At 39.7% G+C, this 27,797-nt stretch overlaps 1 long non-coding RNA gene across 1 annotated transcript in view; it reads left to right on the top strand.

Annotated features, from left to right (window-relative positions):
- LOC140539839 (uncharacterized) overlaps window positions 1–23,056 on the top strand; it is a 34,702-nt gene extending 11,646 nt beyond the window's left edge. The window contains exons 2-3 of the long non-coding RNA XR_011977847.1: window positions 21,025–21,150; window positions 22,705–23,056. This is a non-coding gene — a long non-coding RNA (uncharacterized lncRNA). The remainder of the gene's footprint in view (window positions 1–21,024; window positions 21,151–22,704) is intronic.
- The last annotated feature ends 4,741 nt before the right edge of the window (window positions 23,057–27,797 follow it).

Below are 27,797 nucleotides of genomic sequence, written 5' to 3' on the forward strand. Positions count from 1 at the left end.
CCTGTAGCGTCCTATATCAAACCGACTTGTAAATGTAAAGCTTCATATCACCAGAGGCATGGATTAACCAGATAAAAAGGCCCATCTTGATTTTAAGGGAATTTTAACTGCAATGATCTATACTTCCCTGTTCTTCACTTCCTTCCATACATACTTACTTTTCACTCTCATAATTACCCAACTTGCACAGCTAATACTGACTAAAGTCTTGAGACTGAATAATAAGCTTGCAGTTTAAGAGGTTAAGTAAACATGTGCAAATGTAGGGAGCGTAGGAACTGCAGAAGGTGGAAAGGTCAAAAAATTGTCAACAAAAAAAAGAAAATCAGTAAATGAAGCCAAAGAAAATTAGCATAATTTATGTGCAAACTAATAGATGTTTGCCTAGCACACATAATTAGCCTTAAAGAGTGAATCGCTTATGTTCTTAGCCTGATGACTTGCTTAAAATAGTCATTATGCGTCCTCACAGCGTCTCACAGTGACATTTATAGAACACCACAAAAAACAGCTTTTTACAAGTAGTGTACAAAGACTGCAAAGACTTACATCAGCTTCCTGCATGATTCATACAATCCCTGACTTCCAGCCTGCTGTCTACTGTACTTTCACAGTTGTCAGTAAAAAGCCTAATATCAGCCTCCTGTGTTGGGCTGTGAATGACTAATATCCCAGCCCAAAACCCATTCCGGCGCGTACTTCTGCACAGGACCCGTTTAGCTTGTTAGCTAATGGCAACAGAAGCACAAAGGAGGCGATAATTATTTGAACCAAATGCGCCAGCTTACTCATTTATTTATCTCTATGCCTCGGAGACTTTCCTGCCGCTACGAAACAGGTGCAATACCTCTGCAACTACAGCTACAGTCTGCTTTTCTGATGTTTTTGGTCATGATTCAATCATGTCGTTCACCCCGCTCAGACAGCCCTGTTTGGAAACGCATTAATCAATGGACTCCATCTGCTTTGCGGACACCGAAGACCCTCGAAGGGCCAAAGCAGGCCGGTTCTTGTTCAAAGCAGGAACATATCAACTACAACCATTTTCTTTTTCCAAGGCCTGCCCCAGTTATGTCCTCTTCTTAATGGCACACCACGGATGCCAGCAGTCATGCCGTTTGTTCACACTGTCGATTCTGATGTATTTGCCCTGGGAATACGGTGCCATCTTTCCCCACATGTGACATTCATAAATTTGCTTAGCAGACAGCCTACTATTGGTTTTCATTCACAATGATGATAATATGCCATCAGCTGGTGGTGGATGATGATGATGATGATGATGATTTTGTATGTAAAGCTAGTCTCATACCGATGAAGACATAGAACTAGCCCCACTGAGGGATTTGTACGTGAAAAAAAGGATGCATTCATTTACTGTGAATGTTAGCGTACATTAGCTAAATTAGCTAGCTTATAGGCACTCCCAATGTACTGCATACAGTATACACTAACAGTGTTGGTCCTGGTGTGTCTGTATTGAGTGCTGTATTTCACCCACAGGACAACATAGTAATGGATTTCATAAATTTGCTGCATTTAGTTAATACTCAGCAGAGAGTTCTCCTTTGCTTTTTCATTAATAACAGTTCAGAACTTGTCATTATGTTGCAGCAGATGATGATTTAGTGGACGTAGAAAGAAAGGGAGATACAGTGTTACACACATTAATGAAGCCATATAGGGACATTAAAAGTTTATACAAACCATAAACAGGGCTTGTACCGATATAAATAAGCTAATTCATCATTGTACCTTGACTGTTAGTCACAGTGGTACATGTAGATGTAATGCACAGCTGTTGTGCTTGTTAGTCTATTCCATTCTATAAAATAACAAAAAAAGAAAAAGTGAGTAGTGAAAGCATGACTGATTTGCCAAGAGGCCTCAGTTTGCTTTATGTGGAGCTTTATGGCATGAGATATGATGTCCGCGGTTCTTTGTTTTCTTTGAATTGACATCACATGGAGGGTTTTACATGCATGTCACGTAGATAGCAGCTGGGCAAACCTCTCAGATGAACACACTATGCGACAAAGCATGTGATTGGCCAGTTTTAAAGCAACCTCCAAAATAAAGGCATCGAGTTTCGAAGTTTCCTAGCTCGCATGTGCCAAGCCATTGAATGCTAAACTGCCACCTAAATACATTTTTACTGGTAAAAATTCACTTCAAAATCTCTACATCCCATTTCAGATATGAACTATGATTTTTTTAGTAGTAATAAAATGAGTTTTGCTGAACTCAAGTCAACTAAACTAAACAACAACGACTAGTTATATTGTCAGGACAACATATGCTTAATGCAATTTTGGTTAGTCATATATGTTACCACTGATTCACATTGGATCTCATCCTCCTTACACTTTTACTAGTAAAAAGTGCAATTAAATACCTACAATTATTTTGGTAGAAATTGTCCATGTCTGTATCTGTAAATTCATTTTCACCACTACAAATTAAAATGAATCTCTAATGCAAAACTAGATTTGTTCCTGGCCATAATTACAGTTGATATCTAGTAGATATCTGAAGATATCCATGTAAATCAAATACTATGACTAGCCAAAATGGCATTAAGGAAATGGCATCCCTATGGCAACATGTCTATGTTTGTCTATGTCAGAAAAGTAGATCTGATATAATCAGTACTTGACATTAGAATTTCTACAAAAATTGCATATATATATATATATATATATATATATATATATATATATATATATTCACCATCAGTCTTAGATAAAGATGGAATTTGGCCTCTGATTGGCCGTGCAGTGAAAACGCACACACACACGAGCACACGCGCACACGTGAGTAAAGGTATAAAGACTCTTTATTTAGGGCCCTGGGAAAGCTAGAACCAGTGCTAAACACTACGACACTTATGTGGACGCATTCATGACAACACCCTAAACTACATTCTGACACACTAATAGAACTCAAAGATCCCATTTGAATGTACAGAATTACACCCAGTTATTCCTCCTAACTCCAAAAATAGGGCTGTGTGGTATGATATGCTACTTTATGTACAACAGACTTCATTTATTTGACCATGCGTCTTGCAACACCAAGCCTAGGAATCCAGGAGTCGAGGCTCAAAACACCGAGTCTTTCTCCTTTAATTAACACGACTGACTTTCATTGATTTACGGCTTAATTGTGTTCTTTCAACACCAGCGCTCTGAGTTCATGTAAAAATGGATCAATTCAGTTTCTATTGACTGGATTTGTGTTCTTAACACGTACGAGGGCTAATTGTATGTGTTTTTAGCCAATCTAGCGCATGCATTTGTCTTCAGAGCAGTTTGTCATTCCTTCCTTCCTTTCCCTCAGGACAGCATTCTAATGGTGTTCATAAATTAGTTTAGTTATACTTACTAGACAGACTTACACTTATAACCGATAAGAACGTGTCACCACGTAGCTGTAGAGGATGATGTACTGTGGGTATGTGTGGAGAGAGTCTCTTACAAACTAATGAAGCTGTTGGAGCGTGCTGAGGAGCTTTTACCAACCGGTGGTGGCTTTTTTTTTTTTTTTAATGTATTTGAATAGTGTGCTGTAAGCAGCACAGCGTAGGAACCAACATCCATCAATACGTCCCAGCACTACACTGCACTGGTCAGACACAGACACATGTGTCTCTGTGTTATTAATCAAAGTCAGCACATGCAGCACATTACACACACTTCTCTTGCTCACTATTCCCTGTCTTTCAAAGATATCTCAGGGAAACAGAACAAAAAGCAAAAGATCAGGAGTTGTTCTTTTGCTGCATTGCGTCAGATTAAGTTTGCACATTCTTCTTATTTATATTTCTATGCTGCCGAAAGCGGGAATAAGAGCAAAGCGCTGACAGTGCGGAGCTCACCCCAAAAAAATGACCTAATTAGGACAACTAATGTGATAAACGATCTGTTTACCATGTGTTGTATCAGTAGGGATTCCTAAGGCAAACATGCCTGCTTTCCGGTACAAGCATGCACAGCATGCTATTGAACCAGTAGCGGGGAGTGCACTCCCTTTGTTCAATAGTCCTACTATATCAGCTTGCAACTGCTTCCTCACATTGATGTATTGACCCTCCGAGCACTATTCTCAGGAGTATTTAAAGGATTAGCTGGAAAATATGTCATTAAAAAGTCATCATTCAGTTGTTTGATTGAACTAAGGACAAGCGCTCACGTCCGGAACTGTTCAAACGTGCCCTGAAATGTAACCATGATGTGCACAAAGTGAGTGAGTACGTGGATAGTAGCACTTTTTTTTTTTTCCTGTACTTTGAGTTCAAAAAGAAGGAAAGCTAGAGGTCAAAGTGCAGAGTATCCACCTTAACTCAAGGAAATTTACATTTATACTGGTTGAACCATTACATTAGCATTACCAGCTCTTTTTATGCCTAGTACCTTTCAGAGGAACTGGACCATTGGCTGCGAAGATGCATCTTCGGCCGCGACTTTAGCTCTACACTCAAATCTAAATATAGCTTTGGAGTCCACTACTGTAGTCTTTTAACATCAACAACAAAGAAGTGCTACAAGCAGACCATCATGAAGCTGACAAAAGCGTCTCAAATTTTGCGTCTCAAAAAAAGCAAGAACACACTGGTTAGCTTAGCACTATGCTAATAACCCGGCAGGTCAGGACAGGTCACTTTTTTAGGGTCATACCATTTACAGTGTGAAAGGTGTGACACCATCCTGAACTTTTATATTATGGCATATTTATCAGACCTTTAAACCTGCAGTACACCATGTCGAATCTGTTGAACCTCATGGAGCCGCTGTGGCTAGAGAAATGGGCTTGGGACCTGTAGGTGACCGGTTCAGTCTCCTGGAGTGGCTAGAGGGGTGAAGGAGGAATGAAGGCACAGCGCCTTCTCTTTTGAGCAAGGCACCTATGCTTAATTGTGCCCCAGGTTCTGAGGTGGCTGTGTGTATTTTCCTAAGTCTGTAGTTCACGTAAGTGTGTCACTGCCATTGATAGGTTAAATGGATGTGTTAAAGTTGCCTCCTTCCCTACTTCCTTCTTGCACACAACAGTCCATTCCAAAAGCAATTAATAGCTCTTTTTTTTTATATTTCTTTTGAGGTAGAAAAATATAACTGTTTCTACAAAGACTCAACTCATACGCAAAAGTAATATGTACATATGAGATTTCCGTATATTAAACATATGTGACAAATACGTGCACCTTTACCTTAGATGAAGTAAAAACTTGTGCAAACTATATATGAAACCCATCAGGATCATATATTGACATTGGCATGGCACACAAAAAATATGCATGTTCATGTATGCATATTACATATAATACATAAAACATATATACAGTCATATCAGAATATTACAAACTCCTACCTAATCAGATGACAACTGATCCACAGTGGTGCACAGTGATCCACAGATTGCTGGAGTTACATTTCCCTCTGGCATTAATGGCCCGTGGGACACCACTCTTATGACATATGAAGTCCATTCTCTGTAAACACAAGCCATACTTGTTTAGTCTTTTTCTGATTGTACTGTCATGAACTTTAACATTTAACATACTAACTGAGGCCTGCAGAGTCTGAAATGAAGCTCTTGGGTTTTTGCAATTTCTCCAAGGATTGCACACCTGGAATTTGCTGGGATGTCCACTTCTGGGAATGATTCTCACTGTAGAATGATGGACTTTTAATTGTTTGGAAATGGCCTTATAACCCTTCCCAGATTGAACTACCTTTATAAAATCATTGCTGACATGTTACATCCTTGGCATTGTGCTAAGACACACCTAAAATGATCCAGACCAGCAAACCGCCAAAACAACTGCTTTTATAGAGGTGGCCACAGTAGCTAATGGTCAGTTAATCAAAAGGAATTTGATTAGCAGCACCTGGCTGCTACCTACCCTCTTAATTCCTATGGTTGTAGAGAGGGTGCACTTAATTTGTCAATTTTTGTCAATTTGTTTATTATTATTATTATTATTATTATTATTATTATTATGTCCTGATACAAACTACATACATTTTATTATAGGTATATCATAGGTCATGATTTTATGTGCAGAGGATGTATGTATGTGATAATTTTTAAAAATCACTTTATAGGTAACATATATTGAAACACCAGTCTTGATATAAGAGCATGCATGCCATACGTCTCTGAACACTGGGGCAGGTCACAGAGCTACTGCTCCACACTCTGAGATAGCTACAGCCAACAAGACCCTGAAGAGCTTCATTTCAACTTTAAACAGATTTCTAATACCATGAATATAGTAGCTGTAGCCCAAAATATCTACTGAGGTGGTGTTAAAATTTCATGAGAATTGGGTGAGTTCCAATATTACACTGGACCCTTTATGAAGCACTTTGAACTAATTTGCCATGTGATCGAGTGTGGCAGCTTATCATCTCCAACTTAGTGCTGTGCTAATACAGACAGAGTGTGATTCAGAGTCTATAAAACAAATAAAAGTCTAGCTTTACACTTCATTTCCCCACTCCGAAACCTCTGAGGCCCAGTGTGACTCCCATCCGCATACTACATATTGTTATCCTGTCTAGTTAGAGTCACATGTCTTCTTGGGTGTTTACTGCCCTGTGTACGTACGGTCCTGTTGTGTGTCTGCACTCTTTGTAGGCCTAGGTAATGTGCTGCTGTTTTCTTGCACCCGGAAACTATAGACTGACACTTCTTTCATTTCGGCATAACTGAAACTATGTCGAATGCATGTACCTACTGTCGTTGGTCCTTTTACATCACGTGCCGATTCTGTATCTCTGAGCTTGTCAATAAATGTATGTGTACAGCTCTCCATGAGGGGGAGCTCAGAGGGATTTGTATTTACTGCAGTGGTGTAAAAGGGACTAACACTCCCAAACTGTAGGGGGAGCCCATAAGCAAAAAGTTTCTCTGTGAAGGCTTAGCTGTAAGATAAGTCCCACAGTACTGTATATATTGCACACGGGAATACATTATTGGAATAAATACAACTTAAGTTACAGATGGGCTATTAACAACAAACATGGGGGGAGGGGCAACCATGGTGGATAATGTGGATATTGCACTAAAACATATTAAGAGATAGAAAAAGCATGTTCAAGAGCCGCCTATGTGTTATTACACTAATGGAGACATATAGTGAGACTATAGATCAAATATTACTAGGAGCCACAGTGACAGGAGTGTGAAACTGTAGTAGCAGCAGCAGAGGCAGATCAGGTAGAAATATCAGTGCAATGAGTGCATTAATAAGAAAGAAAATAATAAAACATACCATATGGAGGCTGTACTTTAGTCTGGCTAGCGCTCACTGAGAGTTATTTCCATAAAAAAAAAAAAATTCAAAATCACTCAGAACTCTAAGACTTCTGCTCACAACACTTCAGAAATAACACTTCAGAGGGTCTTGAAATAACACTTCAGAGAGTCTTGAGAAATATCTGCCCAATAATTGTCCAAAAACACAGATGAGGTTGCGAATACAAGATGATTGAAACTTGTTTGACTTGAAACTGTTTAACTACAATATATGTCCAAATGTTTGTGGACACCACTTCTAATGAATGCATTCAGCTACTTTAAGATGTACCCATTGCTGAAACAGAGGTGCATATGCACGCACACACACACACACACACACACACACACACACACACACACACACACACACACACACACCCCTTGTGTACTTCCTGTAGAGAATAACTTCCAATAGAACCTATGGGCACTATGTCTAAGACATGGACTAGAGTAGTATAAAGCCCCTCATTGAGCCATGTTCCATCTGGTACTAATGGGATGAGCTGTGGCGTTGTCGCTCAGAGCAGTGCTCCTCCAGATTCTTATTAAAAGCCTTCCCTGGACAGTACAGACAGTTTTTAATACCCTTAGGTTCAGAAGAAACAATGAATTAGCAGGTGTCCTAATACTTTTGTCCATAAAAATGTACATCAAAAGTCAGTGTTGCATTTTACCCCGTTAGTTTAAAGCTTTTTATTATTTAGTTGGTTAGAGTACACTTTTGCTTGAAAAGCATTTGCCTTGTCAGGCAGTAACTAGCTTAGATCAGGCAAGCTAGTTGACTAAAGTCTGAATAGAGCAAAGAGTAAACACAGCAAACATGGACAGTCCACTAATCAGAGATGGTGCTATAGTTCTGCACATTCCCAGGCCCTTCTTTATCACTGCCCTACTACAAATGTAAATGAACGGTGTCCAAGTGTGTTTCACAGTTGAGAGCATAGTGTAGAAGCTTTTCCGTGTTTGGTGTAGTTTTTCTAAAGGTCAACATTGCAAAGGTGTTCACCAGCATAATCTGCATCAACTGATGCGAGGAGGAACACAGGAAGGCATTTCAAGTTGGTGGGACTGAGGTTATGTACATTACATGTACAACCATGTCTTTCAGATACATTTTTCAGTGGTCATGTGCTCTTACGTAAGTGAAGACTGATGATCTGGTTATAGGCAATAATTATTTCCGACACAACTATGCAGAGTAAACTGTTAAACTGAAAACACCAAACACCATCATTCTCCAGGTCTTCATTCCCTTAATATACCCACACCTCACAGGGCCAAAACACTTCTGAGTACGCCCTCCTGTTCCACCTCAGGGTGTGGTCCACACTAGCAAAGTGCATCCTATATATTTGCCTATACCTTTATCTTGTAATTACAATTTGTTTTTCTTGTGATCCCTAGATATGTTGATTTGTTAAGTCAACAAATGTTCTCAAGATAACTAGTCTTTCTTCTGATCTCTAGATATGTTGTTTTGTTGGGTCAACAATTGTTTTTCTTGTACTCTCCAAATACGCTGGTTTTTTTTTGGGACAACAAGTGTTCTCAAAATAACTTGTTTTTCTTGTGCTCTCTAGATATATTAATTGTTGAAACAATAAGTGTTGTTTTCTCAAGATAAATGTTGTTTTTCTTGTGATCACAAGAAAAAGACGACAAGATCCAGGGGAACCACAAAGTTGCTCAAAAACAAAGCATAACAACTGGACCATGTTTTAAATGATCTGCAATCAGATGATGTGTTGAATTATTTGGTTTGCTTTAAAATCATGTCACACCCCACAATATTCACTTTTACAATTGGTTGACTGAAAAAGAAATGATTGTTTTGGCAGGTTTGTAGCAGTATGTTTCGCTCTCTCATTAGCATATCCATTAGAACATGACAAGATCTTAACTGAGGAGCTAACTGTAGTTTAAATCTGGTCTAAGGAGATTAATAATGAATAAGTGGTGTGTAGATAGATTGTGTAGAGTATTACGTTTGCAGTGGTTACCAGTATGGGGCACCATGCTGCTACTTCCATGAGCGGAATCTGGCCCTGGCTCCACCATAGTGCACTACAATATGCACACAAAATAAATATGCACAAAAGTCCACATCATATAAAAGAGACATTTGTACTATTTTTAACATGTATTTTAAGATCGAAATTGTGGGAGACGAAATTAAATTTTAGTAAATTAACTAAAGTTTGGGAGTTTAAATTAATGGAAAGTTCACCTCGCCTGGTCTAGTGGCAGTTATGCAGCATCTGGCTTAGCCACTTTCTGGCTTCTCTCCAAATCTGCCTTTGGTTGGCATAGTTACAAGGAATGCAACTATACATTTGAGAGGATTCGTAAGGTTGAAGGTGCTGGATAGTGGATAGCGGTAGTAGAAGGACCATATGAAATATGACTAAGAGATCACAGTCGTCATTTTCACGAGATGAGTGAATCCATCTTATTTTTTATATTCTCGCTGGCCACTTAATTAGAAATGTGTACGATTTACATGCAACTTACTGGTGTACAGTGCCATTTGTAGATCACAATTTTGACCATACTCTAGTCCTTCATCAGTGGTCAGTTACAGTAATACTGCTGTGCTTGGAGTATGATACATTGGTTCCAACCATTCATTATACTTTCATTTTTTGTATTTTTAGGAGCCCTGCTTCTCCATAAGGGAGGTTTTAGGGCCCTAATTTGGCAATATTTAGGTGATCCGTCAACCGTGCACCATGCAGCTTGATTTAGGGAGTGTCAGGACTGCGCCTTGTACGTCTCCAAACACGTAAAAGGCATGTACTAAGTCATGTAAGGCATGTACTAAGCAGCTTGATTTAGGGAGTGTCAGGACTGCGCCTCGTACGTCTCCAAACACGTAAAAGGCATGTACTAAGTCTCTTAATTATTAATGGGCATGATGTGCAATAAACCAATAAGCGTGTCACTTGCCATTCCCTTTTTTGCAATTTTAGTGGTGCATCGCCTACGGGCGATCTGGGAAGGTTTGCTAAGTCTTGAGCTTGTGGAGCACCTCGCCCCTAGAATAATGTTATTTTATTTAGTATTCTGTTTATTGTTGATGCAAACGCTTGCATAGCTGCCAATTGGCACACACTATTGTTATGGTGTGGTGTGGGGTTTGGACTCAAGTGCAGTTAATTTATTTATTAATTTATTTAATGAGACTACCCCTTTTGGGGGGTATTTTATGGTGCATGTAACAGATGGTGAATGTCTTAAGTCAATGCAAGATTGGTGCTTGGTGAGACTGTGGCTGTGGTGGGGCTCAAACTATCAACCCTGGTGATGGGAGTCCAGTGCGTTTTCACTGCACCACCACAGCTGTGAGAGGAGGCAGAATAAAAACTGTTTTAAAGCAACATAGAAAAAAGGGCAGGAAAACACAAAGGAGTGGTGTGTACTCAAACAAAGGTCAATCTAAACCTTTCAACCCAAACCATTTTCTTTCTAGTTTTCTTTTTCACCACTGATTACAACAAACTTTTTCAGCTGTTCACCACTTAAACTCTCCCTTTTTAACTTCAGCTTTTCTTTACTGTTCACCATTTAAACTCTCCTTTTTAACTTCAGCTTTTCTTTACTGTTCACCATTTAAACTCTCCTTTTTAACTTCAGCTTTTCTTTACTGTTCACCATTTAAACTCTCCTTTTTAACTTCGGCTTTTCCTTGCTTTTCACAATTTAAACACTTTCTTTTTAGCTCTTGCTTTTCTTTACTATTTGAACTTTTTCAGCTCTTGCATATATATATATATATATTTTTTTTCATACATTTTTTTTTCTCTCTCTCCCTCTGACTGTTCACAACTTAGAACCACTGTTGCCGTTCACCCCTCTACAAAGGTGCGACGGGGAAGCGTGTTTGGCTGGGTGTATTTATAACGTGCCACACAGGTGGGTCTGGTCAGCGTTGATTACCGCTTAGGATTCTGGGGCTTGGAGTTCTTTGCTCCAGCTCCACCAGCTTTCCTACTGTGCTGGCCAGGCCCCCTGCTGGTGGCTGACGGTACACTCTGCCTGCTTACAGCTATGGGTTTGTGCTCTGCTGCGTAGACAATTCACGGCCAAGATAGCAATGAATGTTGTGGCCTAGGCAGTTTTCAGTCAGTGGTGAGTCTTTGTTTTCTGTTGACAAGATGGCAATATGCCAGAAATGTACCTGAACACACCTCATCAAGACCACCGCGCCCATCGGCATAGATATATTCCCAAGCACTGTTGCTATTTAAATGATGCAGGCAGAAGGCATGAAAATAGACTGTTGGCAGGCTGTAAGATAGCAGTGAGCATCGCAATGCTTTGCGCAGGGTGTACGATAGGGGCTTAGACCAAATGGCCAATTTATAATGTCAGAATAAAATCAGGGGAGTCTTGCTAGAGTCTTTTTCCCATCTTGGCTTTCCAATAAAATCAACTGTGTTTAAAATTGTCACAAGTTTTTAGTTTGGCTCACGCAGATTGTGACATGGACCTTGTGAATAACTAATAGCTGAGCTCTCACCAGTACCAAACAGGAAGCACCTTGCTGTCCCTGTTTAATTAAGGCAGGGTCGAGCCCACATTCTGCTGCCTTTATATATTTTTTTTCCAAACCAACTACTGCACACACAAGCTGTGGCAAAGGCTGCCTCTTATGAATTTCCACCATGAATGATCTGCAGTCTTGCAAATAGTGACCCTGCAAGATTCTCTGTGAGTCTTTGCATCTGTGACAATGACAAATAATGACAAATAATTACACAAAATGTCTTTATATGTGAGAGAGTGTCAGACTTCTGTGGGTTTTTTTTAAAGGCTTCTAGTGTATGGTTAGCATTACAATCTCAAGCACCAATCAGTGACATTACACTCAGCTTTCAGCCTTTTACCCCACACCAAAAGGTCTTACTTCACCCTTTTCTCTCTTATTACCAAGTCTTATTCTCTCTCCAACCCCAAATAGTGTTAAACAAAAACACACCTTACTTTTCTTGTACCAAATATAAAAGTTCATTATAGTCCAATTAGAAAAGACTGTTGATTGACTGACCCAAAACAATTCTGGTGGGAAAAAAACAGGAAGGCCATCATTCTGATGAAATTTCAGAATTAATTAGAACATAGACACCCATTTATTCAAGAGACAAAATACAAAGGAGGTGGACGTCTTACTATTACATATTTGAATATTTTTCTTTTGTTATTTTCAGAATTAAACAATGAGAGTGGCATCTGCTCAATGAAGGAGACAAGTCATAGCAAGTGTGATTTGTTATTTTTTTTACCTCTTTGTGATCCTCCAAGGCTTGGCAAGACATATAATATCTGTTACCATCTTACATATACTGTGTATATGTGTAAAAAAGTATATTCCATTGTTCTTCTTATTATAAATACAGTGCTTTATGGCTTGGCTTCATAGGTTTATGGCAATGAAGTGCATTTAATGATACCGTACCTATAGGTTTCCACTGTTGTCTAAAACTAATGCAGTAAATAATGAAGCAAAGTAAATGACATTGCAATGCTTTGATATAGGTTTGAATAGGTTTGAAGGTTTAATATGAAGGTCTGACATAAATAAATAAATAAATAAATGAATAAATATAGAAATTCAAATATGGTATTACAATAATTATACTGTACAGAATTTATATATTAATTATACTTGTATAATACTATTGAACTACATTCTTTGTTTCCAAGAATGTAAGAATGTTTTGCATATCAAATATCCATATACGGACATGTTACTGGTTTAACAGGGCCTTCATTATTCTTAACATTAACATTTAGCATAATACGATGGATCAGGAGGAATGAGTATCGTGTCACTGCCCATGCTGTAATTGCTTTGTACCATCTTGGCCACCCTGTAAAAATATATATTTGAGTCACACAGTAAATGTTGTCTCACCCAAGAAAAGTAAATGAAAGTAAATGTCTTTTTTGACATTTTGAAAAGTGGAAGTAGTACACATCATTATTCTCAGTGGTTGCCAGTATTTTGCTCTGAATTCCCCACTTTGATCTGACCATTAGTAATACACCACTGAGCCTTTTGGCTGAATGACTGACTCCCATCCTTTTTAGTAAAGGCGAGTTTGGCACTCCTGCCATCACTAGAAAAGAAATATGAGTAAAACCGACCCTGTAGGTTAGACAGAATTCTCAGAGCTTATGAAAAGCTGCAGTTTGAAACACCCAGTCCTTGAACGTGGAATTGCTTCGGCTGGCCCAGCAGTAAATTATGACTGAGCAGCAACTCTCGAGCTGATGAGTTGAAGAATGGTGTGAACCAGACTTTTACAGGTTTACTGCTCCCAGTCATTAAAAAAAATAAAAGTTTTCAAGGTTAAGTTAAATTTTGATGTTTTTATTAAATATACTAATATGATGTTAGCTGATGAAACTACTCTATACTGACTGATGAATTATTCTTTCTGTTTCTTTACTGCGTGAATTCGTCTTTCACGTTTCGTTTTTCGTTTTTTTAAGTCTTTTAAATGTAACTGTTGAAGTACATCAGTGGTTCTACTCTGCACACTGTAGTGTTCACTCCTCGAACACCCCCGATCCAAATAATAGGGGCCTAGATTTCTGACTGTCTCTTAGACTGTTTTCATACCTAGAGCCCCTAGTCTGCAACAGTTCTTTGGTGTTTTGAGATGCTGTGTATCTTTTTTAGTTGTTTGTGGTGTTGTTTTCTTGGTCAGAAAAGTAGTGGGATCTTTTTACACAGGTTTTTCATTTTAACTTTCACCAGCATATCAAAGGTTCAGATCCAGGTATGTTCCTCATGTACAGTGTATTCTTGATGAACGTATTATGTATCCATTAACAACATGATCAGATTATAAAAATAATCCTTGGAATATCCACACCTGTCAAAATAATGGTAATAATCAGAAGAAAATATTCCATTTGTCCACACCAAACATAGTACACTTTATGGCCCAAATTATGTGGACACTTTGGGGTTGGTGGATGCCAGGAGAACAATACCTACCGGCCTGCATAGTGCTAATAGTAAAGTGTGGTAGAGCAGGAATTATGGATTGTGGCTGTTTAGAGTTTGGCTTGTAAATGAAGTGAATGCTACAGTTGACAGACATTTTACACACATATAAGCTTTCAATTTGGTGGCAACAGTTTGGGAAAGGTCCTTTCCTGTTTCAAAGAGAAGTCCTTAAACAGAATAGAATGCAACTTTATGGTCCAAAAAGTATTGGAAAATGTCTTTGGTGTCCCTTTTGTCACAGGTTGCGCACATCTTTCAAACATATATCAAGATATAAGATAACATTGATTGAGTAATTAATAATGATTCAGAGGGACGGTGGCAGTGGGAATTCAGTAACAGCTAGAGCAAAATACAAAAGGATAGGTTGGAGAGTATTGTTATTTACAGCTCATCTATCTGTATCTGCTGTCTGCCTGTACAATCTCAGGCAATTTTGCTCTTTCTCTAGCAGTTACAGTCCCAAAGCAAGATATAATATGAAAACACAAACACTTTCCCTCCAACTAATGTAGGCCTTTTAAAATATATGGTTTTACTTACTGCAAAGCCTTTAAGTCTGCTGCTAAAAAATAATCGGATTAGCTCGCTTGAAAATGTTGTGAAGCTGAGCTTATCACCCAAAAAAGCTTCCCAGGTGTTTGAAACACTACAGTTTCTACAGGATGATCATTAAGAACAAGTGCTGGCATGTCAATCCCTTTGTTTTTATCTATTTTGCTGTCTTTCACCTGATCACTACAAAATCGACCAACTAGAGCTGTGTCCTCAACATATTTCAATAATTAAAGTCATATTTACTCTCATTTCATTAGTGCCAGAGCCTCACTGAAGAAGCCTCACAGTGCATTGAACAGCTATAGCTACAGATGTCTAGATAGGTAGGTAGCTATAAACATGACAGTTTACTATGAAATGGGTGTGAAAGAGCCCTTAGTGTTAAGATGAGAGAGAGAGAGTGTTCAGTGAGGTTCAGGGGTAATTCTTTTAGGTCTTTTTAGGTCTGTGAGCTTCAGAATGCTTGACAACACCCCTCCCTCCACCCTCCCTTTTTATGCTTTTCTTCTAGTCATTCCTTCCCTCGCTAGAAACTTTGTTCCACCGCTTGGCCACGGCTGTTCGTGCTCAAGGTGCGTTTTCATGAGAGGGCTAAATGGATGAGTGGTCTGAGCGATGCGTCACGACATAAGGCTGGAGCTTCGGCCCCAGCGCTGCAAACGATACGAGCCCTCGTCTGAATTCAGAACAGCTCCCCCTGCTCACCCAGCGCCTGTTGACGCAGTCCTGCTAGCTTTAAAAATGCATTAGGTTTATGGGGGCAGAGCGCACTGGGATCAGTTCAAATGTATTAAAGACTGAGCCGGGGGAAAAGAGGGCCCGTTCTGGGAACAAGGTCATCAAGTGTGAGCAAAGTGCTCCAGGGCTTGAGTGGGTGTTTGCAAGAAAAGGAATTGGTTACGATTAGATTAGCATCTGAAATGTAACACTGCAAAACGGCTGCGCTGAAAGTGTCTTGGACAAGTGGGCATGATTCTGCTTATAACTTCCACCAAAATGCTGAGGAAGGTCAAAAGTTATCCGATCTCATCTAGCATATCATCAGCGATGCTTTCAAGGATGGAGGATCGGTTGGTCTCCTTTAACCCATCATTATATCAGATAGTAGAATAGCCTATATTTGTTAACTTAAAAAGTAATAATCGTCATGTAAACAGGAAGTTTTTGTGGCCACAGCAAAAAATAATCTATATTACCAATCAGTGGTTCCAAACCCTGGTTCTGAAGGACCCCTGCCCTGCATGTATGTGTATGTAACACACTTCCTTTTAACTCAAGAAGTTTGGTTATTCTCCAAGTAGCTTAATCATGTGCACTGGAAGCAGGGCAAACACCAAGCCTATGTTCAGACTGCTGGCAATCAGACTTGTTTCTCAACTCAGATCTGGTGAGACTGTCCACACTTGTTATTTGTAAGTGATCAGGTCGGATTTGCTTGTCTGAACATCACAAACCGATCTGCATGGGTTGCTGTGGTAACGGCGTAGGTGCTAACGAGCATGCTTTCATGCATGGAAGCAGAAGAGATGGAGGTCGCTCTGGATTTGACATGAACGTTGTCTGTGGTGGTCGTGCATCGCGCATGTGTTGTGGTCGTATAAGACGCTTGTAAAGCCGAGCATCCAGACAGAGATCTGTTCAAATCCGACAAAACGTAAACGCATCTGATTTGCAAACATGTAGATTTAGTTCATGTAGCTTCTCCTAATAATGAGCTAGTATCTCAAAATAATTATATTATCTCTAAATAATGATGTAGTATCTTAAACTAATCAACTGGCATTTTACAATAAATAGATCTCAAGATAATGAGATGGTATTACAAAAGGATTTATTTTCCTGAAGAATTTTAGGAAGTACAGTGCCTTGCAAAAGTATGAACTTTTCAACCTTTTGCCACATTTCAGGCTTCAAACATAAAGATATGAAATTGTAATTTTTTGTGAAGAATCAACAACAAGTGGGACACAATCGTGAAGTGAAACGGAATTTATTGGATATTTAAAACCTTTTTTAGAAATAAAAAACTGAAAAGTGGGGCGTGCAATATTATTCGGCCCCTTTACTTTCAGTGCAGCAAACTCACTCCAGAAGTTCAGTGAGGATCTCTGAATGATCCAATGTTGACCTAAAGAATACTTTTGCAAGGCGCTGTATCTCAAAATAATTAGTGTCTCCAAAAATTCTAAGGTAACATCCTAAGATAATGAGAGTCTTTTAAAATAATGAGATTTTAGGTTTATCCCAAAACAGGTGACAGATTAAGCTTAAGGCCAGGCTAAAAACACTATACCTACATTTGGAGTAAACATCTTTGGAAACTCGCCTGCCCATGCTTGCTTGATGAAAAGATGGTAGTTTTTGACCAAATCAAACAGAATTTTCAGTTTTGTTTGACTGTGTTTTTCACAGATCAGAATATCTGCAAAAACAGCAGTGAGAGGTCATGTTATTAAAGGAGAAAAGAAAAGAAACTTCCTGAATTATGGAATATCTTCTGTTAAAGATTCTACATGAATTTTTATTTTGCCCATAAATATGTAAACTCATGTTGACTAATGAGAAGAAGCATCACAATAAACAGTAACAGTGGATAAAGTCCCATTTCCTGGAGCCATAAAAGCCCAACCTGTTGCTGTGGTCTCCAGGCTCTGTATATATGACAGTTCATGACATTGCCTTGTTCATCATGCTGTAGCCGTACTCTCTAGAGTGGACCCATTTAGCTGTCCTGGAATCGTTTTTTAGAAACCCCTATCCAGGCCAGACCCATACTTTTATACCTGACAAAACTTTTGGGCGACCCATTTCACAAGACCCAGGCTGCGTTTTGGTCAAGGGCAGGTGTGACAGTCACCCCGATGCTCACCCAACCTCCCTGCCTCTTTACGCCTCTTTGCTTTCCCAGGGGCAGACAAAGACCACTTCTGAGCCACGGAAAAGCCCTTATTAATTGCTGTCTTGCCCTTTGAGGTGTCGAGAAATGGAGTGTCCTCTTTGAAATATTTCCCTGACGCCTCAAATATTTCACAGATGCCTTTTAACGCCAAATAAATCATGGGAGGCATTGTTTCCGGCCATGTACGATTTGCTTCATAAAAACTGCCACGAAGACAACGAACAAAAGCATCTGTTAGCAGAATTCAATCCGGCGTCTGGTCGAAATCCATCTCACTTACGTCCTCGTTAGTTCGTCCAGCCAAATATTGTTTAACATTTCGGAAGCATCTCTGGCTAATGGTTAATTATTTCCCTGAATTATTGCTGGACACATTTGGGAAAATGCATAGGCGAGTCCAGTGATCTTGCATAATTTTCTCATTTTTTCGTTAGGCGACACCTTTGATCTGGAGAGTGACAGCACGTTCTGGATTAACTATCACCACTGGGCGCGGTGATTATTCTAGGAGCCACTTTAGCCGAGGAATTTTAATTAAAGGCCACATTTCCGATTACAAACCAGCCTCAGCACTCACCTGCCTTTCTTCACCTTTATCCAAAAGATCACATCAACAAATTAACTATCCGCTCAATTGCATATTAGTATAATTTATGGCAGACCAGTTGTACATACCTCCATATATAGACAAAATGTAGTCAATATGAACACAAAGTTGATGATTTTTCAAATATATGTTTTAATTTAAATTATAGAAATGAATTCCGCCTACAAAATATAAGCCATTATGGTCATATTTCTACTGACAGTCCAGCGATAATTACTGCATTGATCTCAGCACTGAGGATGTCTGTCCTGTTTAACACTGCTAATATAACAAACACAAAGCCATGAAGTCAGTGGTCAGTAGTCAGAATATCGCAGAATATCGTCCAATGAAAAACATGTATCTCCATTTATGTCCGTTTTAAATTTTCTTCATCATTGAACCCTGTAGCTGCTCTGTACACCTGTGTAAATAACTCCGGATGAACAGACCAATAGAAATTCTCTAAATCGCTTGAAATAAACTCTTCTTTTCCACTGACTTCCATTCAGAGTTAAGAACATTTTAGCCTTCTTCAGTTAGAAGAACACAGGCTTGGTTACTGAGTTCTCCGTGAACTTCTGGATTACTCTAGATGTTGTTTAAAATAAACTAGGTAAAGAGGCTAAAATAAAGATTAAGGGGGCCATGGAGGAATACAGAGTTAAGATGGAAACCAAACTGGAGCAGATGTGCATGTGACATGTGGAGAAGCCTGAAGTACATCACAGCCTCAGTTTAGCAGAGGGCAACTGTGAATAGTTCGAGTTGAGAGACATTTCATGCATTGATAAGTCTGGGCCACTGTCTTCTACACTGTGGCTGTCTCTTTTACAGCTTTTTGCGACAGCAGCAGGGACAACTCCCACCCTCTACCACAAGCATTTGCACCTCTTACCATGAGCAGGACCTCTGAACTACACCTACATTCACTGCTGTCCAAACTAATTCAGACTAAACAGGTATACACCTATATACACCTATATTAGAAACACTGTATGATCTGTATGAGGCTAGTTTAATTTCCCAGATTTTCCCAGAAATTCTGGGTTTACTTTTGATCACATGGCAATATACTGTCATTTTCATATCATCGACCACAAGTTAGTGTTTTTTCTTATATGATTTTGAGCACATTTATAAAAAAAAATACACATTTGACAAGGAACAAGAACAAGGAACTCCGTTAGGATATCTGATGTATAGCCATATACTGTATGCACATATCATCAACAATTGGGTATATGTATTGTATTGCATGTTGGACATAATCTATCATATATGGGTCATTCATATGTTTGATTTATAGAATGTACAGTACATATGTGGTAAAAGCATATGTGCATGAGAATGATCAGGCTATAAATACCCGCTGGGTGTGCGACAGGATTCATAGATTGAGAAGAGGTGGGACAGTGCAGAGAATGTCTCATTCAATGGGTCGCAAAGCAGGTGCTAATGATTGGCGTGAATGCATGCAAGTGTGCCAAAGACCATAGTGTAAAGGAAGTAGCTGAATCAGCAGGTGTATGGAAGCGTATGGTCATACGGGTCTACCAGCAGTGGCAAAAATCCCAGTATACAGGAAATTCCCGGCAGAATTGTGGCTAAAAGATCAAACTAATGGAACTGAGGGGCCGCCAGCGGGTTTTGTGGCTTGTGGGTGAAAATGACTTGGCTTCCAGGAAAGACTTGCTTCGAGAAGTCAACTCAGGTCCTTCAAAACCATTTTTTTAAAGTTCACTCTGTAGAGAACTGCATTTATAGCTTGATCATCCTCTTGCAGCGTCATCTGCAGGATCCTAAAGTTCCTACCACCCCAAACATGCAAGGTGACATTTTTTTTTATTTGGGGAGCCTGTATGACCCATAGTGTGGTCCATGATGCATAGCCATTTTGTTTTATTTGTGTTGTTTTGGTGTGTTTGGGTGAGTTTTGAGTGGCCACCATCATGGTCCTTCTCTTTCTCTATGGTTAATCCAGAAGCTGTTCTTTGCAGAAACAGTCTAACAGTTTCTAAATCACCTTTTTTTGTGATGTCACTGCATACATATCTGCATACTCCTGCAGTCTAGCCCCTCCCTCTCACACTGAAGTTATAAGCAGTGTTTCTAAATGAGGTGCAATCAAAGCAGAGCTCGTTTACATATCAATGTTAAAGGCAGAGTAACGAAAACAGAATGTCTTTGGCTTAAAAATGGTTGTAATAATTTATAGCTGGATCAACCAAAAGGGAACATGAGTGGCTCTCCAGAGCCGGAGGAGCAATAAAACATAAGACAAATGTAGGGAATGGGCCTTTTAAGGGGAACCTTAGATGATGGTGTAATGGAATAATTGTTATAGGGAGCAGTATCGTCATCTGTAAGCAGATCTTTTGGTTTACTCAGTGGAACATCAGCACCTTCAGCTCTGTGCCCCTGCATGCAACCTGAAATAACTGGGATGAGGTTGAATGCATGAGTCATCCCCATGCTCCAACTGTTCAAAGCAACTGTATGGTTTTCCCCCCAATGTGGTGAAGTCTGCAATATTAAAATACAGCTTTAATCAGTCTTCTGTTGGGGTGGTATGTTAGTATAAATGATATCTATTAGAATAATGTGTGTGTGTGTGTGTGTGTGTGTGTGTGTGTGTGTGTGTGTGTGTGTGTTCCTTAGGCTTCAGGAGATTCTTGAGGCCTCTGACGATATGGCCATCGACATTCCTCATATCTTTTTCTACCCAGCTGAGATCATTACCCCCATGCTGCATGAGGGAGGAATGCCCATGGGACAGCTCTTCAGGTGTGTCTAACTTGGAAGCGATGGAATTCACTATTCTTGAATAACTTAAAGCAACAATATGTAGCAATTTTACCTTAAAATAGCAGCTTCAGAATCCAGCCATAAGCTGTTTCGGTGGTTTCACTATTACATTATCAGGTGAATGGAATTTGTTTTGTTGTGTATTTACTTACCTATTCATTAATTGTAGTTATTGTTCATTTACCTATTCATGTATTTGGAGCATTGCTTTGTTTTTCTTTATAATAAATTCATATTTTATATATCATTTTATAAAGTCAGCTAACTAATATACTGGATAAAGCATGAGTAATTCATGTAAGAGTATTTTATTTAAACAACAAAGCCTTCAACAGGCCTATTTGATATTTAAGTGTGTGTTTGGGAGGGGGGGGGCTTTCTTGTTGAGTTGGGCCATAAGGCCATTATTAATTTTTTCTAAAAATTGCTGACTAAAACTTAAATGTCCGTCCCAAAATATATTTTAAGGTACAATTATAGGAAAAGTCATGAAAGGAGGAATCTGGGATTTTGAGCATTACAGTCCATAAATTATAGGGCAAATATAAGTAGTTATATGGTGCATTTAGTAAGACGTCACAGCGGTCAAATGACTGGTATTCTGGAACAAGCAAACAAGCAAATAAAGGTATTATCATTCAAAACATCATAAAACAGTAAAAATTGCAGGTCTGCACATGCACAGAGCTGCTAAGTAGTACATATGAGAAGTAGCATAACTCAACTGAATGCTGGTACTTGGCAATTCTAGTGTTAACGAGAAATGTCTGCCAAACCAGAATATGCATTTATATACCAATTTACCTGAAAGGAAGCAAGACAAAAGAGGAGCGAAACATTGGCTGGTGAAAGGAGTGTCACATCTGCCAGGGGCCTGAAACTAACTAGGCTAACTAGACGCTCATAAGATAGCCACTTCATTGTCTGGTTGCACCACCTGAACTCTGGTTTACGGCTCATCTAATGCAAAATGAAATTAGCACATGTTCAATCAAGAAAGCTGAATCATGAGAGCCAATCATGGTGTGGTAGGGGGAGGGGGCGGGGGTCTTCTCTTTTAATCGCTCCTTTCTGTAGGCTAGGCCATGCAACTGAAGCATGACTCAATGAAGACGAATCAATGCCAAATACATGTCACATGTGGCACGTTGCAGTTCAGGTGCTCGGCCCTCTTAAACAAATGGCTTCCTAAACAGTTCTTGACTCCTGGCTACAGCTTTAATTGGTGCAGAATAGTGACGTTATCTGGAGATTCTTTAGGCAGATGTAGTCCACATTGGCACATCTTTACAAAAACAGTTGGTGAAGGACCACAAATTCAAAGGTTTGGTAACACTTCAGAATGGGCGGACATGATGCCCTTGTAAATTTCTTGCTAATTAACTGATTGATCATTACTATATTAACCAATAACTAGCTTGACTTAGACAAGTTCTTTAATACAGTACATCATAATCTGGTGAATGACCCCTTCTAAGCACTGGCTCCATGTGTGTGTGTGTGTGTGTGTGTGTGTGTGTGTGTGTTCCTCAGGCTTCAGGAGATTCTTGAGGCCTCTGACGATATGGCCATCGACATTCCTCATATCTTTTTCTACCCAGCTGAGATCATTACCCCCATGCTGCATGAGGGAGGAATGCCTATGGGACAGCTCTTCAGGTGTGTCTAACTTGGAAGCGATGGAATTCACTATTCTTGAATAACTTAAAGCAACAATATGTAGCAATTTTACCTTAAAATAGCAGCTTTAGAAACCGATTGATCATTACTATATTAACCAATAACTGACTTAGACAAGTTCTTTGATACAGTACATCATAATCTGGTGAATGACCCCTTCTAAGCACTGGCTCCATGTTGAATGTGTTTAAGAATGAATTCTAATTAAACACCTAATTCATTACAATGCTTATTTCCAAGCACTAGTTGTTGGTGTTTGTGTTTGATTATCTGATCAATATCTCAGTAACACAACCTGAAATAGCTCGAAATAAAGACTGAGCTCCTGTAGTAGTAATGTATGCTAGCTTTCTAGTCAAGTTACGTCCACATTACACCCTAGTTGTTGAGTTTTAATAGGGTATTATAAGCAGCAATTAAATGCTTAATAATGAAGCATTCATAAAATGATTCTTTAGGGAACCATAAGTGGTTCTTGGTGTTGCTGCAGAGAGGCCTTCCTGGCACGTTGGTAAAGCAAACCAGATGCTTACGGATGTAAAAAGGTGAAATGGTTTTAATAACGAAGAGATGATCCTAAAGAGAAGTACATAAGCCAGATGCAATGCAAGACCATTAAGAGCAGAAACCAGTACATGGGACTAAACAAACTGAAGAGGTCAAAAAAAGAGAGTGTCAAAACCTGGCAAGCAGAGCAAAAAGGGATGAACCAAAACGTAACAAGCCAAAAGACAAAAAGAGTCAGGCATGGAGAAGGCGGTGCCAATACTTGCAATGAATGACACAAACAGGTGAATATACAAACAGGTAAACTTATATACAGGTGAATAGAATACAGGTGATGTGGACTGTGGGAACAGTTCATGATTGGCTTGCAGAAAATATGTGCTGGTTGAAGAGCTTGGTCTTTCTGGTCATGCTGGTCAGCCAGATTAGTCATGATGCTCAAGCTGGCTGATGAGCTTGGTCTTGCTCATCAGCCAGCTTGGTCATGCTGGTTATCCTGATCACATTGGTCGACCGGCTTGGTCATGCTGGTCAACCAGGTCATACATGTGGTTTAGCTTTGTCAAGTTAGTTACACTTGTAGACCAGCTAAATCATCAAACTCACAGAAAACATACCCTGAGCTACCCTATCAAGAGCTAAACTGGTCAACCAGGCTGCTCTTTTTCAGCTGGGTAAAGAAACATTAGTTTTAGAGACATAGCAATAGTCTGTTGGTTACAGAGTTAAGAGGTTGGCAAATTATCATGTAAAAAGTAGATTTCATAAGTGATATTTCATAACTGGGAAAGAAATAACATTTCATCCTGCTCTTGGAGTACAATTGCTCAAGGATTTTCCACCCCTCACTGTATATCATTACCTGGAATTCTAGGTGTTTTGGTCCAGTTCAAATGCTGCCTACATTTCAGGGTCACTTGAAAAACTGCATGGGCTGTGCTCTCTTAATTGTAAAATGTCTCTAAGAACTGGAGGCCCAACATAGACTGAGGTGAGCGATGTAAAGCAGAGTATATAGGGGTCCTCATAAAACATTCACTGAGGTCATAAACCTGAGCATCATTTAAGATTCGGGATCCTGTGGGCAGACCCACGTCATACCCAAATAGAGTCGGCCTGCTCCGTTCCCCTCAGAGAAGAGCAAACAGAGGTATGGAAGTGGATGTTATTGAGACATTGACATTAATAAACTTTATGCTGGAAGCCACCATTCTATTATTAAAAACCTTGGCAGTGGTTACGGTCCTTGCTGCTCCTGTGTACCCAGTGGCTATCAAGTTTTAAGACAACATATTCCTGAGATTGAAACAGCGAATGAGCCCTTTTAAGATGCGCCCCATATGGCAGCGTAAAGAGACCAGTGGTATACAGAAGGTGACTCAGTTAAAAGCAGGATGAGAACAGGATGATTCAGAACATGATGATTCAGTCAGAAAAAGCCATGGTCACCCTTTTTCTTGGGCCGTGGCCATTTGGAAGCATTTAGCAATTCGTAGAAATTATTCATTGTTTTAATTAGTCAGTTAATGATGGGAAAAAAGTCCATAGGCACATTTCCAACTCATATTATGAATATGAGGGGTTTTAAAGGGGACGTTATGCATGAATATACTGTAAACCTTTAATACTGTTAAAATAATGATCTATAAATCAAATGAATAGTGTTTAATTTACTCTAAAACTAAGATAAATGGGCAATTGTCACCCTTTGATGAGGTCATATGATTGCACTGGACAATAGCTGTGTCTGAAACTGAAGGTAGCTGCCTTAATGCCTTGCTATCTCAGCAGTCTCACAAGTCAATGCTATAGAAAGCAGAACTTTTAAGAAGGTCATGATACCTCACTCGGTTTCTGATCAGACTGGAAGCCTTCATGCATCCAGTGTTTCTTGCGTTTCAGACGCAGCCTGAGTAAATTCATGCTTAAGCTAAAGCTGGAAATGCTGAACGATATAAACACTATACGTCCAATTGTTTATGGACACCCCTTCTAATGAATGCACTCAGGCACTTTAGGTTGTATCCATTGCTGAAACAGATGTGCAAATAACCACACACACACCTTGTCTGGTCTCTGTAGAAAAAGAGTAGTGCCAATAATATAGGGCTCGTTGGAGCAGATAAACATGAACCTAATGCCAGGCATGGCCCAAAGGGGCTGAGCTGTGGAGCAGTGGTATTTGATTGCATTCAGCGATAAGTGTTAATGAGGTCAGAATGTTGGAGGACCACCACCCCAACTCATCCCAAAAGTATTGGATGGAGCACCAACCATCATTCCAGAGAACACCGCTCCACTGCTTCACAGCTCAATGCTGGGGGGCTTTATACGTTTCTATTAATCCATTCACCTTCCATCATCCACTCCATCACTTCTACCTGGTCGGTGTTACAGTAGGCCCAGAGCATACCTGGGATCATTGGGCGCAAGGCAGGAATACCCTCTGGACAGGGCACCAGTCCATTGCAGGGTACCACACACATACATACACACACACACACACACACACACACACACATTCACTCACATACTCTCAACTGGGGGCAATCTAGCCTAGCCATTTCACCTACCATGTTAGTCTTTTTGGGAGACAGGAGGAAGCTGAAGTACCTGGAGGATACCTGTGCAGACATGGGGAGAACACACTTTGAACTCCTGACCGACAGCGATCAAAGTGAGGATCAAACCAACAACCCCAGACTTCTGGAACAGTAACTGTACATTGGATCACGTATGGTCTCGTGCCCAGGGTGCCCAAATGTTTGCATAAGACTGTATAGATTTACTAATCTATGATACATACCAAACCATTGGACAGGTATATTCCACAATGGGATTCTAGCCACTAGTTTTTGATAGTGATAGTTTTTATACCTGCAACAATTGCTGGTCAGCTGAAAGCTTTCATATCATGCCTTGGGGGCTTTGTGTTTTTTTTTTTTATCACAGTGTCCATCACATTACTCCATCCATGCTGTAAACTATTGTTCTTCATCTCAAACAAGCGTACAAGCATAAACTACAGATGAACTCTGAAATGTGAGTCATTCCCTTGAGGTAACCTCAGCTGACCCTCCCAACAACACTCCCTCCAGTACAAGATTGGCTTTGTATTCTTTAATTGCTTCCCCCCCGGCAGTCATGTCGTCTTTCTTTTGGGTTTCCCCATCGCCTCAGCATGAGCGGAGATGGTGTTCCCACCTGGTTATTGTCAGCTCCATATGAATCTTACAGGATAAGAACTGCGTCTGTTGTTGTGCCCACTCTAGGGTCCATCATGGAGTGGGCCACAGATAGGCACAGAAGCTGAGAGAGGTGTCGCGAATAGCATCGGCCCTTTCCTCTGTCGCCGTTATTATTTCTTAAGTGATAGCATCAGCAAAGCTCAGAGCAATCACCAGAGAGCTGAAACACTTTGTCAAACCCGAGCCCGTCTGGGGCAGAGATAAAACACGTCTACCACTGTTGTTTACCAAAGTACAGAGAGTTCTGACTCCCTGTGTCTCAAACGCCACAATCCGATGCAGTTTCCTTTAACCTAGATAAGAATTGTTTTATCTACTGAAGTGTTGATAATTCTGGAGCGCATTTTAAAAGGGACTGTTTCAGCCATTTGTCGTTATTACAATTTAAGCAGTAGTGCGGTACAAAGGCTCCAAAAAAAATGACAAGCTTCTAAAAGATGAGCTTTTACTTACAGGTTGCATTAAAGTGATGCAACATTTATGAGGATTTCTACAGATTTTTCAGCATTTGTGTAAAATTAAATGGTTAAGATGTAAACAACAATTTTTCGAGTGGTCATTCAGGGACAAAACTGATCATAGTTGCAGTGATAAAAACAAGACCTCTATAGAGGTCAATGCTTTTAAAAGCTAGATCACAGAAAATGACTAGAAATATAATGTTTTGTAGTTATTTTCATCTTAATCACATTTCAGAAAGCAAATGTGCCAAACAAGTCTTTGATGCAATCACACTGGATTCCTAATGAACCTTCCTCAGCATTGTTTAATCGAATCTCTTATACTACATCTGTAGCATACAGTGTGGATTCCACCCGATTTTGCAAATATTTGAGACTCTAGTCCATGATAACTTAATTGCATCAGACAAGTTTTCAGATCCACTTTCTTTCCTAGGGTTATTTGTTTGGGCAGGTGTGAACATAGTAATCGCACTGATGCAGACCAAAACAACCACACCTAGACCCCTGAGAAGAGGTGGTCTCAGTCCAGTCCCAAAACATACTCTGGGTTGGTTTGTTTGTAATAGGAACGTGATCTGATCTCTATCTGACTCAACTACCAGGTGTACTCCCCAAGTTTGAGCTAAACGGCTCCCATAGCCAGGTGTTGACCTGGTACACTGCCCAGATAATTACTACAGCAATGAACAGATGCCATTTCTGCCGTCGGTCCACATTACACAAAAAA

Source organism: Salminus brasiliensis, chromosome 18 (assembly GCF_030463535.1).
Source record: "Salminus brasiliensis chromosome 18, fSalBra1.hap2, whole genome shotgun sequence".
NCBI classification, from domain to species: Eukaryota; Metazoa; Chordata; class Actinopteri; order Characiformes; family Bryconidae; genus Salminus; species Salminus brasiliensis.